At 41.7% G+C, this 17,843-nt stretch overlaps 10 non-coding genes across 10 annotated transcripts; all 10 read right to left on the bottom strand.

Annotated features, from left to right (window-relative positions):
* Positions 1–1,134: 1,134 nt before the first annotated feature.
* Positions 1,135–1,216, bottom strand: trnas-cga (transfer RNA serine (anticodon CGA)). Its single transcript has one exon. It is a non-coding gene; the product is annotated as a tRNA-Ser (tRNA).
* Positions 1,217–2,838: 1,622 nt separating this feature from the next.
* Positions 2,839–2,920, bottom strand: trnas-cga (transfer RNA serine (anticodon CGA)). Its single transcript has one exon. It is a non-coding gene; the product is annotated as a tRNA-Ser (tRNA).
* Positions 2,921–4,542: 1,622 nt separating this feature from the next.
* trnas-cga (transfer RNA serine (anticodon CGA)) lies at positions 4,543–4,624 on the bottom strand. Its single transcript has one exon. It is a non-coding gene; the product is annotated as a tRNA-Ser (tRNA).
* Positions 4,625–6,248: 1,624 nt separating this feature from the next.
* Positions 6,249–6,330, bottom strand: trnas-cga (transfer RNA serine (anticodon CGA)). Its single transcript has one exon. It is a non-coding gene; the product is annotated as a tRNA-Ser (tRNA).
* Positions 6,331–7,953: 1,623 nt separating this feature from the next.
* On the bottom strand, positions 7,954–8,035 carry trnas-cga (transfer RNA serine (anticodon CGA)). Its single transcript has one exon. It is a non-coding gene; the product is annotated as a tRNA-Ser (tRNA).
* A 1,622-nt stretch (positions 8,036–9,657) lies between these two features.
* On the bottom strand, positions 9,658–9,739 carry trnas-cga (transfer RNA serine (anticodon CGA)). Its single transcript has one exon. It is a non-coding gene; the product is annotated as a tRNA-Ser (tRNA).
* Positions 9,740–11,368: 1,629 nt separating this feature from the next.
* Positions 11,369–11,450, bottom strand: trnas-cga (transfer RNA serine (anticodon CGA)). The gene has a single exon. It is a non-coding gene; the product is annotated as a tRNA-Ser (tRNA).
* Positions 11,451–13,074: 1,624 nt separating this feature from the next.
* Positions 13,075–13,156, bottom strand: trnas-cga (transfer RNA serine (anticodon CGA)). The gene has a single exon. It is a non-coding gene; the product is annotated as a tRNA-Ser (tRNA).
* A 1,623-nt stretch (positions 13,157–14,779) lies between these two features.
* trnas-cga (transfer RNA serine (anticodon CGA)) lies at positions 14,780–14,861 on the bottom strand. Its single transcript has one exon. It is a non-coding gene; the product is annotated as a tRNA-Ser (tRNA).
* Positions 14,862–16,483: 1,622 nt separating this feature from the next.
* Positions 16,484–16,564, bottom strand: trnas-cga (transfer RNA serine (anticodon CGA)). Its single transcript has one exon. It is a non-coding gene; the product is annotated as a tRNA-Ser (tRNA).
* Between the last annotated feature and the right edge of the window lie 1,279 nt (positions 16,565–17,843).

Genomic DNA, 17,843 nt, shown 5'->3' with positions numbered 1-17,843 from the left:
AAGTCCAAACCGAGTAGCACAGTCTGTGTGGTTTCTCTAATGACATGAAATACATGTTGCCATTACTGATTTCCCAGTTGGAATGTGACTGTGATGGTGCCCAGCATATCCAACATTTGTTCATTCACGGCATGGGCCCCCACATAGTCTTTTCTCAGTGGGCGATTGCGAAGTGTGGGGATTGACATAAAAAAATCTGCACTCATGAGTGACACACTGGAACCAGAGTCTAACAGCATGTTTCACATATGATACCAACCGGTTCCGGTCAGCATCCACCAACACGTCACTGTCAATGTTAGCCACAGAGTCTAAGTTATCATCCCTGCCATCCTGAGGGTCCTTGGGTGAAACAGCTGGTGTTTGGACCGCAACATCAGCTACAGTCCATTTCCCGACCGGAAGCGACGCTCCTCCCTGCCTGGTGACATGAAAGACACACCCCTCCTCCTCGAATGGTCCTCATAGTTACTCCAGTCTCTGCGGAGCGTGGGTTTTGATCCCACCGCTGCCACCAATGTAGCCTAGTAACTTACGTGGGTTTAATTATACATTCATGGACGACAAGACGACACGTTGCAGTTCTGAACTTCTTTACTTTATTCCTGCGGGCATACCGACAGAGAGAGAGAGAGAGAGAGGGAGCGATAGCTTGCGCTCACCTGTACGCAGTGCAAATCCTGAAAGACAAAAGGACAAAAAGCATACTACACACATAAACAGAGCACAAGCACATTTGCACATAGATAGGAGACCCCACTGTATTTCATATCCATCGCCATAAGCACTCGGCCAAAACTACCCACTTCTGACAATATCGGCTTGTTTTTTTGTAAATGTGATTAAATCAGTCATCAGTTACTTCGCTTTAGCCGTATGAGAACAGCACCAACAAAACTTGACAACATCAGTGACAGAAATCCAAATGAAGTGGACAAATTGGCCTCAGCTTTGCCAGGAATGGCTAGAGTAAGGCTCACTTGTGCAATAAAGTGAGCCTAAAAATAAGTGCCGAAGACAAAGTCATGCCAGACCTTTGCATGGATACTTGAAAGAATAATGTGAGATGTGTTTTGAAGTTAAGCAATGGCTATAGGAAGGCTGACTTGTGCAATAAAGTGTCACCAAAAGGATCGTAGATGGCAGGATTTGAACCTCCGCGGGGAGACCCCAATGGATTTCGAGTCCATCGCCTTAACCACTCGGCCACAACTACCCATTTGTGAAAAATCCGGCTTGTTTTTTTTTGGTAAATAAGATAATATCAGTCATCAGTTTTTTCACTTTAGCCCTATGAGAACAGCACCAACAAAACTTGACAACATCAGTGACAGAAATCCAAATGAAGTGGACAAATTAGCCTCAGCTTTGTCAGCAGGTCAACGGCAAGTTTCAGTTTGTCTTAAGTAGTTCCCGGATCATCCAGTGGTTAGGATTCGGCACTTTGGCCGGGGCCTGGATGTGATTCTCGGTCGGGAATATTTCTTAAACTCCTTTCATCGTTTTAGTTCTGTTCAACAGAAAAAAGATTCCAGAGTTTTGCCTGTATCAAGAATGATATTGGATTAAGACTACGATCTCCGTGCATCGAGAAAAACATTTTAATGTTTTCTACTTTTCTCTAGTTTGAAGACATGGCAGCTCCAGAACTGTTTTATTGGCATTCAGCGTGATCTGTTGCTATTTACATTTCAGGTAGTAAATGGCAGAAGAACCTGATATAATAAAACAGATTCCTTGTGATTCCAAATAAAACTTAACTACACAGACAAATTGGCAAGCTTTACACAGACTAGCTTATATGTGCTTGATTAGCTTTACTGATGTTGTGTTTCTGGTGTAGAGCTCCTTGGTCGTTTAGTGGCTAAGCTTTGGAGTGATGTGCTCTTTGGATCTAACCAGTGGTGAGCATAGCTGCCATATTGGGAGTGGACATAGCTTTGACTCTTCTCTATACAAAACTTGTGCGTAACACCATGAATTTTATGTGTATAGAAAGCAGGGAAAAACCAAGTTACTCAAAAGGGATTCCTCAAAGGACAACCTAAAATGTGTTTTGATGTTTTTATTCTTGAGCGCATGCTTTGCATATATGAGGCCCTGGGTTCAATCCCCAGCATCTCCAGCCTTTATTAACCGTGTCTGCAGTGCTTCTTACTCATCACTACTTTGACGTTCTTTAATTTTACATTAATGCGTTTGGAAATGTTAAAAGATCTTTCCCTGTATTATTCTGTACTGCTCACCTCAAAGCCGTACACATTGCACTCTTGTCAACATTTTCAAGAGAATCGTGCATACCTGGCAGAAGTGTGTGTGGCATTCAAATCTCAACCAAGATGACTAATTGCATGTGTTCCCAAATTGACAGACAAAGGTTATAATGAGAAGCTGACATTCCAACCTGTGTGGTGGTAGAACCGAACTGTACAGAAATGAGATACCCTAAGCTAAAATAGTGTAGAGTTACACAGGCAAACCTGCCTCTGGTCCCATTTTCTCTGTAAAACCCAAGAAATGACCATCAGGCAACACCAAACAGCAGCGGTGGCTGTATAGTGTGAGGCACAGCTGCCTTCCAAGTTGTTCACTGGTAGTCGAGTCCCAGCCAATGCAGTTGCATTACCTCAATTTTAGATGTTTTGAATTTTCAGAACAATGGAAAATAGCAGTTGACCTGAAGCTGCCTCGCAAAGACGAGCCTAAAGATAAGTGCCGAAGACAAAGTCATCCCAGACCTTTACATGGATACTTGAAAGAATAATGTGAGATGTGTTTTGAAGTTAAGCAATGGCTATAGGAAGGCTGACTTGTGCAATAAAGTGTCACCAAAAGGATCGTAGATGGCAGGATTCGAACCTGCGCAGGGAGACCCCAATGGATTTCGAGTCCATCGCCTTAACCACTCAGCCACAACTACCCATTTGTGACAAATCCGGCTTGTTTTTATTTGGTAAATGAGATAATATCAGTCATCAGTTTTTTCACTTTAGCCCTATGAGAACAGCACCAACAAAACTTGACAACATCAGTGACAGAAATCCAAATGAAGTGGACAAATTAGCCTCAGCTTTGTCAGCAGGTCAACGGCAAGTTTCAGTTTGTCTTGAGTAGTTCCCGGATCATCCAGTGGTTAGGATTCGGCACTTTGGCCTGGGCCTGGATGTGATTCTCGGTCGGGAATTCGCCTTAAACTCCTTTCATCGTCTTAGTTCTGTTCAACAGAAAAAAGATTCCAGAGTTTTGCCTGTATCAAGAATGATATTGGATTAAGACTACGATCTCCGTGCATCGAGAAAAACATTTTAATGTTTTCTACTTTTCTCTAGTTTGAAGACACGGCAGCTCCAGAACTGTTTTATTGGCATTCAGCGTGATCTGTTGCTATTTACATTTCAGGTAGTAAATGGCAGAAGAACCTGATATAATAAAACAGATTCCTTGTGATTCCAAATAAAGGATAACTACACAGACGAATTGGCAAGCTTTACACAGACTAGTCTATATGTGTTTGATTAGCTTTACTGAGGTTGTGTTTCTGGTGTATAGCTCCTTGGTCGTCTAGTGGCTAAGATTTGGAGTGATGTGCTCTTTGAATCTAACCAGTGGTGAGCATAGCTGCCATATTGGGAGTGGACATAGCTTTGACTCTTCTCTATACAAAACTTGTGCGTAACACCATGAATTTTATGTGTATAGAAAGCAGGGAAAAACCAAGTTACTCAAAAGGGATTCCTCAAAGGACAACCTAAAATGTGTTTTGATGTTTTTATTCTTGAGCGCATGCTTTGCATGTATGAGGCCCTGGGTTCAATCCCCAGCATCTCCAGCCTTTATTAACCGTGTCTGCAGTGCTTCTTACTCATCACTACTTTGACGTTCTTTAATTTTACATTAATGCGTTTGGAAATGTTAAAAGATCTTTCCCTGTATTATTCTGTACTGCTCACCTCAAAGCCGTACACATTGCACTCTTGTCAACATTTTCAAGAGAATCGTGCATACCTGGCAGAAGTGTGTGTGGCATTCAAATCTCAACCAAGATGACTAATTGCATGTGTTCCCAAATCGACAGACAAAGGTTATAATTAGAAGCTGACATTCCAACCTGTGTGGTGGTAGAACCGAACTGTACAGAAATGAGATACCCTAAGCTAAAATAGTGTAGAGTTACACAGGCAAACCTGCCTCTGGTCCCATTTTCTCTGTAAAACCCAAGAAATGACCATCAGGCCACACCAAATAGCAGCGGTGGCTGTATAGTGTGAGGCACAGCTGCCTTCCAAGCTGTTCACTGGTAGTCGAGTCCCAGCCAATGCAGTTGCATTACCTCAATTTTAGATGTTTTGAATTTTCAGAACAATGGAAAATAGCAGTTGACCTGAAGCTGCTTCGCAAAGATGAGCCTAAAGATAAGTGCCGAAGACAAAGTCATCCCAGACCTTTACATGGATACTTGAAAGAATAATGTGAGATGTGTTTTGAAGTTAAGCAATGGCTATAGGAAGGCTGACTTGTGCAATAAAGTGTCACCAAAAGGATCGTAGATGGCAGGATTCGAACCTGCGCGGGGAGACCCCAATGGATTTCGAGTCCATCGCCTTAACCACTCGGCCACAACTACCCATTTGTGACAAATCCGGCTTGTTTTTTTTTGGTAAATGAGATAATATCAGTCATCAGTTTTTTTCACTTTAGCCCTATGAGAACAGCACCAACAAAACTTGACAACATCAGTGACAGAAATCCAAATGAAGTGGACAAATTAGCCTCAGCTTTGTCAGCAGGTCAACGGCAAGTTTCAGTTTGTCTTGAGTAGTTCCCGGATCATCCAGTGGTTAGGATTCGGCACTTTGGCCTGGGCCTGGATGTGATTCTCGGTCGGGAATATGCCTTAAACTCCTTTCATCGTCTTAGTTCTGTTCAACAGAAAAAAGATTCCAGAGTTTTGCCTGTATCAAGAGTGATATTGGATTAAGACTACGATCTCCGTGCATCGAGAAAAACATTTTAATGTTTTCTACCTTTTCTCTAGTTTGAAGACACGGCAGCTCCAGAACTGTTTTATTGGCATTCAGCGTGATCTGTTGCTATTTACATTTCAGGTAGTAAATGGCAGAAGAACCTGATATAATAAAACAGATTCCTTGTGATTCCAAATAAAGGATAACTACACAGACGAATTGGCAAGCTTTACACAGACTAGTCTATATGTGTTTGATTAGCTTTACTGAGGTTGTGTTTCTGGTGTATAGCTCCTTGGTCGTCTAGTGGCTAAGATTTGGAGTGATGTGCTCTTTGAATCTAACCAGTGGTGAGCATAGCTGCCATATTGGGAGTGGACATAGCTTTGACTCTTCTCTATACAAAACTTGTGCGTAACACCATGAATTTTATGTGTATAGAAAGCAGGGAAAAACCAAGTTACTCAAAAGGGATTCCTCAAAGGACAACCTAAAATGTGTTTTGATGTTTTTATTCTTGAGCGCATGCTTTGCATGTATGAGGCCCTGGGTTCAATCCCCAGCATCTCCAGCCTTTATTAACCGTGTCTGCAGTGCTTCTTACTCATCACTACTTTGACGTTCTTTAATTTTACATTAATGCGTTTGGAAATGTTAAAAGATCTTTCCCTGTATTATTCTGTACTGCTCACCTCAAAGCCGTACACATTGCACTCTTGTCAACATTTTCAAGAGAATCGTGCATACCTGGCAGAAGTGTGTGTGGCATTCAAATCTCAACCAAGATGACTAATTGCATGTGTTCCCAAATCGACAGACAAAGGTTATAATTAGAAGCTGACATTCCAACCTGTGTGGTGGTAGAACCGAACTGTACAGAAATGAGATACCCTAAGCTAAAATAGTGTAGAGTTACACAGGCAAACCTGCCTCTGGTCCCATTTTCTCTGTAAAACCCAAGAAATGACCATCAGGCCACACCAAATAGCAGCGGTGGCTGTATAGTGTGAGGCACAGCTGCCTTCCAAGCTGTTTACTGGTAGTCGAGTCCCAGCCAATGCAGTTGCATTACCTCAATTTTAGATGTTTTGAATTTTCAGAACAATGGAAAATAGCAGTTGACCTGAAGCTGCTTCGCAAAGATGAGCCTAAAGATAAGTGCCGAAGACAAAGTCATCCCAGACCTTTACATGGATACTTGAAAGAATAATGTGAGATGTGTTTTGAAGTTAAGCAATGGCTATAGGAAGGCTGACTTGTGCAATAAAGTGTCACCAAAAGGATCGTAGATGGCAGGATTCGAACCTGCGCGGGGAGACCCCAATGGATTTCGAGTCCATCGCCTTAACCACTCGGCCACAACTACCCATTTGTGACAAATCCGGCTTGTTTTTTTTTGGTAAATGAGATAATATCAGTCATCAGTTTTTTTCACTTTAGCCCTATGAGAACAGCACCAACAAAACTTGACAACATCAGTGACAGAAATCCAAATGAAGTGGACAAATTAGCCTCAGCTTTGTCAGCAGGTCAACGGCAAGTTTCAGTTTGTCTTGAGTAGTTCCCGGATCATCCAGTGGTTAGGATTCGGCACTTTGGCCTGGGCCTGGATGTGATTCTCGGTGGGGAATATGCCTTAAACTCCTTTCATCGTCTTAGTTCTGTTCAACAGAAAAAAGATTCCAGAGTTTTGCCTGTATCAAGAGTGATATTGGATTAAGACTACGATCTCCGTGCATCGAGAAAAACATTTTAATGTTTTCTACTTTTCTCTAGTTTGAAGACACGGCAGCTCCAGAACTGTTTTATTGGCATTCAGCGTGATCTGTTGCTATTTACATTTCAGGTAGTAAATGGCAGAAGAACCTGATATAATAAAACAGATTCCTTGTGATTCCAAATAAAGGATAACTACACAGACGAATTGGCAAGCTTTACACAGACTAGTCTATATGTGTTTGATTAGCTTTACTGAGGTTGTGTTTCTGGTGTATAGCTCCTTGGTCGTCTAGTGGCTAAGATTTGGAGTGATGTGCTCTTTGAATCTAACCAGTGGTGAGCATAGCTGCCATATTGGGAGTGGACATAGCTATGACTCTTCTCTATACAAAACTTGTGCGTAACACCATGAATTTTATGTGTATAGAAAGCAGGGAAAAACCAAGTTACTCAAAAGGGATTCCTCAAAGGACAACCTAAAATGTGTTTTGATGTTTTTATTCTTGAGCGCATGCTTTGCATGTATGAGGCCCTGGGTTCAATCCCCAGCATCTCCAGCCTTTATTAACCGTGTCTGCAGTGCTTCTTACTCATCACTACTTTGACGTTCTTTAATTTTACATTAATGCGTTTGGAAATGTTAAAAGATCTTTCCCTGTATTATTCTGTACTGCTCACCTCAAAGCCGTACACATTGCACTCTTGTCAACATTTTCAAGAGAATCGTGCATACCTGGCAGAAGTGTGTGTGGCATTCAAATCTCAACCAAGATGACTAATTGCATGTGTTCCCAAATCGACAGACAAAGGTTATAATTAGAAGCTGACATTCCAACCTGTGTGGTGGTAGAACCGAACTGTACAGAAATGAGATACCCTAAGCTAAAATAGTGTAGAGTTACACAGGCAAACCTGCCTCTGGTCCCATTTTCTCTGTAAAACCCAAGAAATGACCATCAGGCCACACCAAATAGCAGCGGTGGCTGTATAGTGTGAGGCACAGCTGCCTTCCAAGCTGTTCACTGGTAGTCGAGTCCCAGCCAATGCAGTTGCATTACCTCAATTTTAGATGTTTTGAATTTTCAGAACAATGGAAAATAGCAGTTGACCTGAAGCTGCTTCGCAAAGATGAGCCTAAAGATAAGTGCCGAAGACAAAGTCATCCCAGACCTTTACATGGATACTTGAAAGAATAATGTGAGATGTGTTTTGAAGTTAAGCAATGGCTATAGGAAGGCTGACTTGTGCAATAAAGTGTCACCAAAAGGATCGTAGATGGCAGGATTCGAACCTGCGCGGGGAGACCCCAATGGATTTCGAGTCCATCGCCTTAACCACTCGGCCACAACTACCCATTTGTGACAAATCCGGCTTGTTTTTTTTTGGTAAATGAGATAATATCAGTCATCAGTTTTTTCACTTTAGCCCTATGAGAACAGCACCAACAAAACTTGACAACATCAGTGACAGAAATCCAAATGAAGTGGACAAATTAGCCTCAGCTTTGTCAGCAGGTCAACGGCAAGTTTCAGTTTGTCTTGAGTAGTTCCCGGATCATCCAGTGGTTAGGATTCGGCACTTTGGCCTGGGCCTGGATGTGATTCTCGGTCGGGAATTCGCCTTAAACTCCTTTCATCGTCTTAGTTCTGTTCAACAGAAAAAAGATTCCAGAGTTTTGCCTGTATCAAGAATGATATTGGATTAAGACTACGATCTCCGTGCATCGAGAAAAACATTTTAATGTTTTCTACTTTTCTCTAGTTTGAAGACACGGCAGCTCCAGAACTGTTTTATTGGCATTCAGCGTGATCTGTTGCTATTTACATTTCAGGTAGTAAATGGCAGAAGAACCTGATATAATAAAACAGATTCCTTGTGATTCCAAATAAAGGATAACTACACAGACGAATTGGCAAGCTTTACACAGACTAGTCTATATGTGTTTGATTAGCTTTACTGAGGTTGTGTTTCTGGTGTATAGCTCCTTGGTCGTCTAGTGGCTAAGATTTGGAGTGATGTGCTCTTTGAATCTAACCAGTGGTGAGCATAGCTGCCATATTGGGAGTGGACATAGCTTTGACTCTTCTCTATACAAAACTTGTGCGTAACACCATGAATTTTATGTGTATAGAAAGCAGGGAAAAACCAAGTTACTCAAAAGGGATTCCTCAAAGGACAACCTAAAATGTGTTTTGATGTTTTTATTCTTGAGCGCATGCTTTGCATGTATGAGGCCCTGGGTTCAATCCCCAGCATCTCCAGCCTTTATTAACCGTGTCTGCAGTGCTTCTTACTCATCACTACTTTGACGTTCTTTAATTTTACATTAATGCGTTTGGAAATGTTAAAAGATCTTTCCCTGTATTATTCTGTACTGCTCACCTCAAAGCCGTACACATTGCACTCTTGTCAACATTTTCAAGAGAATCGTGCATACCTGGCAGAAGTGTGTGTGGCATTCAAATCTCAACCAAGATGACTAATTGCATGTGTTCCCAAATCGACAGACAAAGGTTATAATTAGAAGCTGACATTCCAACCTGTGTGGTGGTAGAACCGAACTGTACAGAAATGAGATACCCTAAGCTAAAATAGTGTAGAGTTACACAGGCAAACCTGCCTCTGGTCCCATTTTCTCTGTAAAACCCAAGAAATGACCATCAGGCCACACCAAATAGCAGCGGTGGCTGTATAGTGTGAGGCACAGCTGCCTTCCAAGCTGTTCACTGGTAGTCGAGTCCCAGCCAATGCAGTTGCATTACCTCAATTTTAGATGTTTTGAATTTTCAGAACAATGGAAAATAGCAGTTGACCTGAAGCTGCTTCGCAAAGATGAGCCTAAAGATAAGTGCCGAAGACAAAGTCATCCCAGACCTTTACATGGATACTTGAAAGAATAATGTGAGATGTGTTTTGAAGTTAAGCAATGGCTATAGGAAGGCTGACTTGTGCAATAAAGTGTCACCAAAAGGATCGTAGATGGCAGGATTCGAACCTGCGCGGGGAGACCCCAATGGATTTCGAGTCCATCGCCTTAACCACTCGGCCACAACTACCCATTTGTGACAAATCCGGCTTGTTTTTTTTTGGTAAATGAGATAATATCAGTCATCAGTTTTTTTCACTTTAGCCCTATGAGAACAGCACCAACAAAACTTGACAACATCAGTGACAGAAATCCAAATGAAGTGGACAAATTAGCCTCAGCTTTGTCAGCAGGTCAACGGCAAGTTTCAGTTTGTCTTGAGTAGTTCCCGGATCATCCAGTGGTTAGGATTCGGCACTTTGGCCTGGGCCTGGATGTGATTCTCGGTCGGGAATATGCCTTAAACTCCTTTCATCGTCTTAGTTCTGTTCAACAGAAAAAAGATTCCAGAGTTTTGCCTGTATCAAGAGTGATATTGGATTAAGACTACGATCTCCGTGCATCGAGAAAAACATTTTAATGTTTTCTACCTTTCTCTAGTTTGAAGACACGGCAGCTCCAGAACTGTTTTATTGGCATTCAGCGTGATCTGTTGCTATTTACATTTCAGGTAGTAAATGGCAGAAGAACCTGATATAATAAAACAGATTCCTTGTGATTCCAAATAAAGGATAACTACACAGACGAATTGGCAAGCTTTACACAGACTAGTCTATATGTGTTTGATTAGCTTTACTGAGGTTGTGTTTCTGGTGTATACTGTAGCTCCTTGGTCGTCTAGTGGCTAAGATTTGGAGTGATGTGCTCTTTGAATCTAACCAGTGGTGAGCATAGCTGCCATATTGGGAGTGGACATAGCTTTGACTCTTCTCTATACAAAACTTGTGCGTAACACCATGAATTTTATGTGTATAGAAAGCAGGGAAAAACCAAGTTACTCAAAAGGGATTCCTCAAAGGACAACCTAAAATGTGTTTTGATGTTTTTATTCTTGAGCGCATGCTTTGCATGTATGAGGCCCTGGGTTCAATCCCCAGCATCTCCAGCCTTTATTAACCGTGTCTGCAGTGCTTCTTACTCATCACTACTTTGACGTTCTTTAATTTTACATTAATGCGTTTGGAAATGTTAAAAGATCTTTCCCTGTATTATTCTGTACTGCTCACCTCAAAGCCGTACACATTGCACTCTTGTCAACATTTTCAAGAGAATCGTGCATACCTGGCAGAAGTGTGTGTGGCATTCAAATCTCAACCAAGATGACTAATTGCATGTGTTCCCAAATCGACAGACAAAGGTTATAATTAGAAGCTGACATTCCAACCTGTGTGGTGGTAGAACCGAACTGTACAGAAATGAGATACCCTAAGCTAAAATAGTGTAGAGTTACACAGGCAAACCTGCCTCTGGTCCCATTTTCTCTGTAAAACCCAAGAAATGACCATCAGGCCACACCAAATAGCAGCGGTGGCTGTATAGTGTGAGGCACAGCTGCCTTCCAAGCTGTTCACTGGTAGTCGAGTCCCAGCCAATGCAGTTGCATTACCCTCAATTTTAGATGTTTTGAATTTTCAGAACAATGGAAAATAGCAGTTGACCTGAAGCTGCTTCGCAAAGATGAGCCTAAAGATAAGTGCCGAAGACAAAGTCATCCCAGACCTTTACATGGATACTTGAAAGAATAATGTGAGATGTGTTTTGAAGTTAAGCAATGGCTATAGGAAGGCTGACTTGTGCAATAAAGTGTCACCAAAAGGATCGTAGATGGCAGGATTCGAACCTGCGCGGGGAGACCCCAATGGATTTCGAGTCCATCGCCTTAACCACTCGGCCACAACTACCCATTTGTGACAAATCCGGCTTGTTTTTTTTTGGTAAATGAGATAATATCAGTCATCAGTTTTTTTCACTTTAGCCCTATGAGAACAGCACCAACAAAACTTGACAACATCAGTGACAGAAATCCAAATGAAGTGGACAAATTAGCCTCAGCTTTGTCAGCAGGTCAACGGCAAGTTTCAGTTTGTCTTGAGTAGTTCCCGGATCATCCAGTGGTTAGGATTCGGCACTTTGGCCTGGGCCTGGATGTGATTCTCGGTGGGGAATATGCCTTAAACTCCTTTCAATCGTCTTAGTTCTGTTCAACAGAAAAAAGATTCCAGAGTTTTGCCTGTATCAAGAGTGATATTGGATTAAGACTACGATCTCCGTGCATCGAGAAAAACATTTTAATGTTTTCTACTTTTCTCTAGTTTGAAGACACGGCAGCTCCAGAACTGTTTTATTGGCATTCAGCGTGATCTGTTGCTATTTACATTTCAGGTAGTAAATGGTAGAAGAACCTGATATAATAAAACAGATTCCTTGTGATTCCAAATAAAGGATAACTACACAGACGAATTGGCAAGCTTTACACAGACTAGTCTATATGTGTTTGATTAGCTTTACTGAGGTTGTGTTTCTGGTGTATAGCTCCTTGGTCGTCTAGTGGCTAAGATTTGGAGTGATGTGCTCTTTGAATCTAACCAGTGGTGAGCATAGCTGCCATATTGGGAGTGGACATAGCTATGACTCTTCTCTATACAAAACTTGTGCGTAACACCATGAATTATATGTGTATAGAAAGCAGGGAAAAACCAAGTTACTCAAAAGGGATTCCTCAAAGGACAACCTAAAATGTGTTTTGATGTTTTTATTCTTGAGCGCATGCTTTGCATGTATGAGGCCCTGGGTTCAATCCCCAGCATCTCCAGCCTTTATTAACCGTGTCTGCAGTGCTTCTTACTCATCACTACTTTGACGTTCTTTAATTTTACATTAATGCGTTTGGAAATGTTAAAAGATCTTTCCCTGTATTATTCTGTACTGCTCACCTCAAAGCCGTACACATTGCACTCTTGTCAACATTTTCAAGAGAATCGTGCATACCTGGCAGAAGTGTGTGTGGCATTCAAATCTCAACCAAGATGACTAATTGCATGTGTTCCCAAATCGACAGACAAAGGTTATAATTAGAAGCTGACATTCCAACCTGTGTGGTGGTAGAACCGAACTGTACAGAAATGAGATACCCTAAGCTAAAATAGTGTAGAGTTACACAGGCAAACCTGCCTCTGGTCCCATTTTCTCTGTAAAACCCAAGAAATGACCATCAGGCCACACCAAATAGCAGCGGTGGCTGTATAGTGTGAGGCACAGCTGCCTTCCAAGCTGTTCACTGGTAGTCGAGTCCCAGCCAATGCAGTTGCATTACCTCAATTTTAGATGTTTTGAATTTTCAGAACAATGGAAAATAGCAGTTGACCTGAAGCTGCTTCGCAAAGATGAGCCTAAAGATAAGTGCCGAAGACAAAGTCATCCCAGACCTTTACATGGATACTTGAAAGAATAATGTGAGATGTGTTTTGAAGTTAAGCAATGGCTATAGGAAGGCTGACTTGTGCAATAAAGTGTCACCAAAAGGATCGTAGATGGCAGGATTCGAACCTGCGCGGGGAGACCCCAATGGATTTCGAGTCCATCGCCTTAACCACTCGGCCACAACTACCCATTTGTGACAAATCCGGCTTGTTTTTTTTTGGTAAATGAGATAATATCAGTCATCAGTTTTTTTCACTTTAGCCCTATGAGAACAGCACCAACAAAACTTGACAACATCAGTGACAGAAATCCAAATGAAGTGGACAAATTAGCCTCAGCTTTGTCAGCAGGTCAACGGCAAGTTTCAGTTTGTCTTGAGTAGTTCCCGGATCATCCAGTGGTTAGGATTCGGCACTTTGGCCTGGGCCTGGATGTGATTCTCGGTCGGGAATTCGCCTTAAACTCCTTTCATCGTCTTAGTTCTGTTCAACAGAAAAAAGATTCCAGAGTTTTGCCTGTATCAAGAATGATATTGGATTAAGACTACGATCTCCGTGCATCGAGAAAACATTTTAATGTTTTCTACTTTTCTCTAGTTTGAAGACACGGCAGCTCCAGAACTGTTTTATTGGCATTCAGCGTGATCTGTTGCTATTTACATTTCAGGTAGTAAATGGCAGAAGAACCTGATATAATAAAACAGATTCCTTGTGATTCCAAATAAAGGATAACTACACAGACGAATTGGCAAGCTTTACACAGACTAGTCTATATGTGTTTGATTAGCTTTACTGAGGTTGTGTTTCTGGTGTATAGCTCCTTGGTCGTCTAGTGGCTAAGATTTGGAGTGATGTGCTCTTTGAATCTAACCAGTGGTGAGCATAGCTGCCATATTGGGAGTGGACATAGCTTTGACTCTTCTCTATACAAAACTTGTGCGTAACACCATGAATTTTATGTGTATAGAAAGCAGGGAAAAACCAAGTTACTCAAAAGGGATTCCTCAAAGGACAACCTAAAATGTGTTTTGATGTTTTTATTCTTGAGCGCATGCTTTGCATGTATGAGGCCCTGGGTTCAATCCCCAGCATCTCCAGCCTTTATTAACCGTGTCCTGCAGTGCTTCTTACTCATCACTACTTTGACGTTCTTTAATTTTACATTAATGCGTTTGGAAATGTTAAAAGATCTTTCCCTGTATTATTCTGTACTGCTCACCTCAAAGCCGTACACATTGCACTCTTGTCAACATTTTCAAGAGAATCGTGCATACCTGGCAGAAGTGTGTGTGGCATTCAAATCTCAACCAAGATGACTAATTGCATGTGTTCCCAAATCGACAGACAAAGGTTATAATTAGAAGCTGACATTCCAACCTGTGTGGTGGTAGAACCGAACTGTACAGAAATGAGATACCCTAAGCTAAAATAGTGTAGAGTTACACAGGCAAAACCTGCCTCTGGTCCCATTTTCTCTGTAAAACCCAAGAAATGACCATCAGGCCACACCAAATAGCAGCGGTGGCTGTATAGTGTGAGGCACAGCTGCCTTCCAAGCTGTTCACTGGTAGTCGAGTCCCAGCCAATGCAGTTGCATTACCTCAATTTAGATGTTTTGAATTTTCAGAACAATGGAAAATAGCAGTTGACCTGAAGCTGCTTCGCAAAGATGAGCCTAAAGATAAGTGCCGAAGACAAAGTCATCCCAGACCTTTACATGGATACTTGAAAGAATAATGTGAGATGTGTTTTGAAGTTAAGCAATGGCTATAGGAAGGCTGACTTGTGCAATAAAGTGTCACCAAAAGGATCGTAGATGGCAGGATTCGAACCTGCGCGGGGAGACCCCAATGGATTTCGAGTCCATCGCCTTAACCACTCGGCCACAACTACCCATTTGTGACAAATCCGGCTTGTTTTTTTTTTGGTAATGAGATAATATCAGTCATCAGTTTTTTTCACTTTAGCCCTATGAGAACAGCACCAACAAAACTTGACAACATCAGTGACAGAAATCCAAATGAAGTGGACAAATTAGCCTCAGCTTTGTCAGCAGGTCAACGGCAAGTTTCAGTTTGTCTTGAGTAGTTCCCGGATCATCCAGTGGTTAGGATTCGGCACTTTGGCCTGGGCCTGGATGTGATTCTCGGTCGGGAATATGCCTTAAACTCCTTTCATCGTCTTAGTTCTGTTCAACAGAAAAAAGATTCCAGAGTTTTGCCTGTATCAAGAGTGATATTGGATTAAGACTACGATCTCCGTGCATCGAGAAAAACATTTTAATGTTTTCTACCTTTCTCTAGTTTGAAGACACGGCAGCTCCAGAACTGTTTTATTGGCATTCAGCGTGATCTGTTGCTATTTACATTTCAGGTAGTAAATGGCAGAAGAACCTGATATAATAAAACAGATTCCTTGTGATTCCAAATAAAGGATAACTACACAGACGAATTGGCAAGCTTTACACAGACTAGTCTATATGTGTTTGATTAGCTTTACTGAGGTTGTGTTTCTGGTGTATAGCTCCTTGGTCGTCTAGTGGCTAAGATTTGGAGTGATGTGCTCTTTGAATCTAACCAGTGGTGAGCATAGCTGCCATATTGGGAGTGGACATAGCTTTGACTCTTCTCTATACAAAACTTGTGCGTAACACCATGAATTTTATGTGTATAGAAAGCAGGGAAAAACCAAGTTACTCAAAAGGGATTCCTCAAAGGACAACCTAAAATGTGTTTTGATGTTTTTATTCTTGAGCGCATGCTTTGCATGTATGAGGCCCTGGGTTCAATCCCCAGCATCTCCAGCCTTTATTAACCGTGTCTGCAGTGCTTCTTACTCATCACTACTTTGACGTTCTTTAATTTTACATTAATGCGTTTGGAAATGTTAAAAGATCTTTCCCTGTATTATTCTGTACTGCTCACCTCAAAGCCGTACACATTGCCACTCTTGTCAACATTTTCAAGAGAATCGTGCATACCTGGCAGAAGTGTGTGTGGCATTCAAATCTCAACCAAGATGACTAATTGCATGTGTTCCCAAATCGACAGACAAAGGTTATAAGTAGAAGCTGACATTCCAACCTGTGTGGTGGTAGAACCGAACTGTACAGAAATGAGATACCCTAAGCTAAAATAGTGTAGAGTTACACAGGCAAACCTGCCTCTGGTCCCATTTCTCTCTGTAAACCCAAGAAATGACATCAGGCCACACCAAATAGCAAGCGGTGGCTGTATAGTGTGAGGCACAGCTGCCTTCCAAGCTGTTCACTGGTAGTCGAGTCCCAGCCAATGCAGTTGCATTACCTCAATTTTAGATGTTTGAATTTTCAGAACAATGGAAAATAGCAGTTGACCTGAAGCTGCTTCGCAAAGATGAGCCTAAAGATAAGTGCCGAAGACAAAGTCATCCCAGACCTTACATGGATACTTGAAAGAATAATGTGAGATGTGTTTTGAAGTTAAGCAATGGCTATAGGAAGGCTGACTTGTGCAATAAAGTGTCACCAAAAGGATCGTAGATGGCAGGATTCGAACCTGCGCGGGGAGACCCAATGGATTTCGAGTCCATCGCCTTAACCACTCGGCCACAACTACCCATTTGTGACAAATCCGGCTTGTTTTTTTTTTGGTAAATGAGATAATATCAGTCATCAGTTTTTTTCACTTTAGCCCTATGAGAACAGCACCAACAAAACTGACAACATCAGTGACAGAAATCCAAATGAAGTGGACAAATTAGCCTCAGCTTTGTCAGCAGGTCAACGGCAAGTTTCAGTTTGTCTTGAGTAGTTCCCGGATCATCCAGTGGTTAGGATTCGGCACTTTGGCCTGGGCCTGGATGTGATTCTCGGTCGGGAATTAGGCCTTAAACTCCTTTCATCGTCTTAGTTCTGTTCAACAGAAAAAAGATTCCAGAGTTTTGCCTGTATCAAGAGTGATATTGGATTAAGACTACGATCTCCGTGCATCGAGAAAAACATTTTAAATGTTTTTCTACCTTTCTCTAGTTTGAAGACACGGCAGCTCCAAGACTGTTTTTTTATTGGCATTCAGCGTGATCTGTTGCTATTTACATTTTCAGGTAGTAATGGCAAAGAAACCTGATATATAAAACAGATTCCTTGGTGATTCCAAAAAAGGATAACTACACAGACGAATTGGCAAGCTTTACACAGACTAGTCATTATGTGTTTGATTAGCTTTACTGAGGTTGTGTTTTCTGTGTGTATAGCTCCTTGGTCGTCTAGTGGCTAAGATTTGAGTGATGGTGCTCTTTGAATCTAACCAGTGGTGAGCATAGCTGCCATATTGGGGAGTGGACATAGCTTTGACTCTTCTCTATACAAAAACTTGTGGCTAACCCATGAATTTTATGTGTATAGAAAGCAGGAAAAAACCAAGTACTCAAAAGGGATTCCTCAAAGACAACCTAAAATGTGTTTTGATGTTTTTATTCGTTAGCGCATGCTTGCATGTATGAGGCCCCTGGGTTCAATCCCCGCATCTCCAGCCTTTATTAACCGTGGTCTGCAGTGCTTCTTACTCATCACTACTTTTGACGTTCTTTTAATTTTAACATTAATGCGTTTGGAAATGTTAAAATCTTTCCCTGTATTATTCTGTACTGCTCACCTCAAGCCGTACACATTGCACTCTTGTCAACATTTTCAAGAGATCGTGCATACTGGCAGAAGTGTGTGTGGCATTCAATCTCAACAACCAGAGGACTAGTGCATGTGTTTCCCAAATCGACACAAAGGTTTATATTAGAAGCTGACATTCCAACCTGTTTGGTGGTAGAACCGAACTGTACAGAAATGAGATACCCTAAGCTAAAATAGTGTAGAGTTACACAGGCAAACCTGCCTCTGGT

Source organism: Betta splendens, chromosome 2 (genome assembly GCF_900634795.4).
Source record: "Betta splendens chromosome 2, fBetSpl5.4, whole genome shotgun sequence".
NCBI lineage: Eukaryota > Metazoa > Chordata > Actinopteri > Anabantiformes > Osphronemidae > Betta > Betta splendens.
This window is presented reverse-complemented; position numbering and strand designations above follow the sequence as displayed.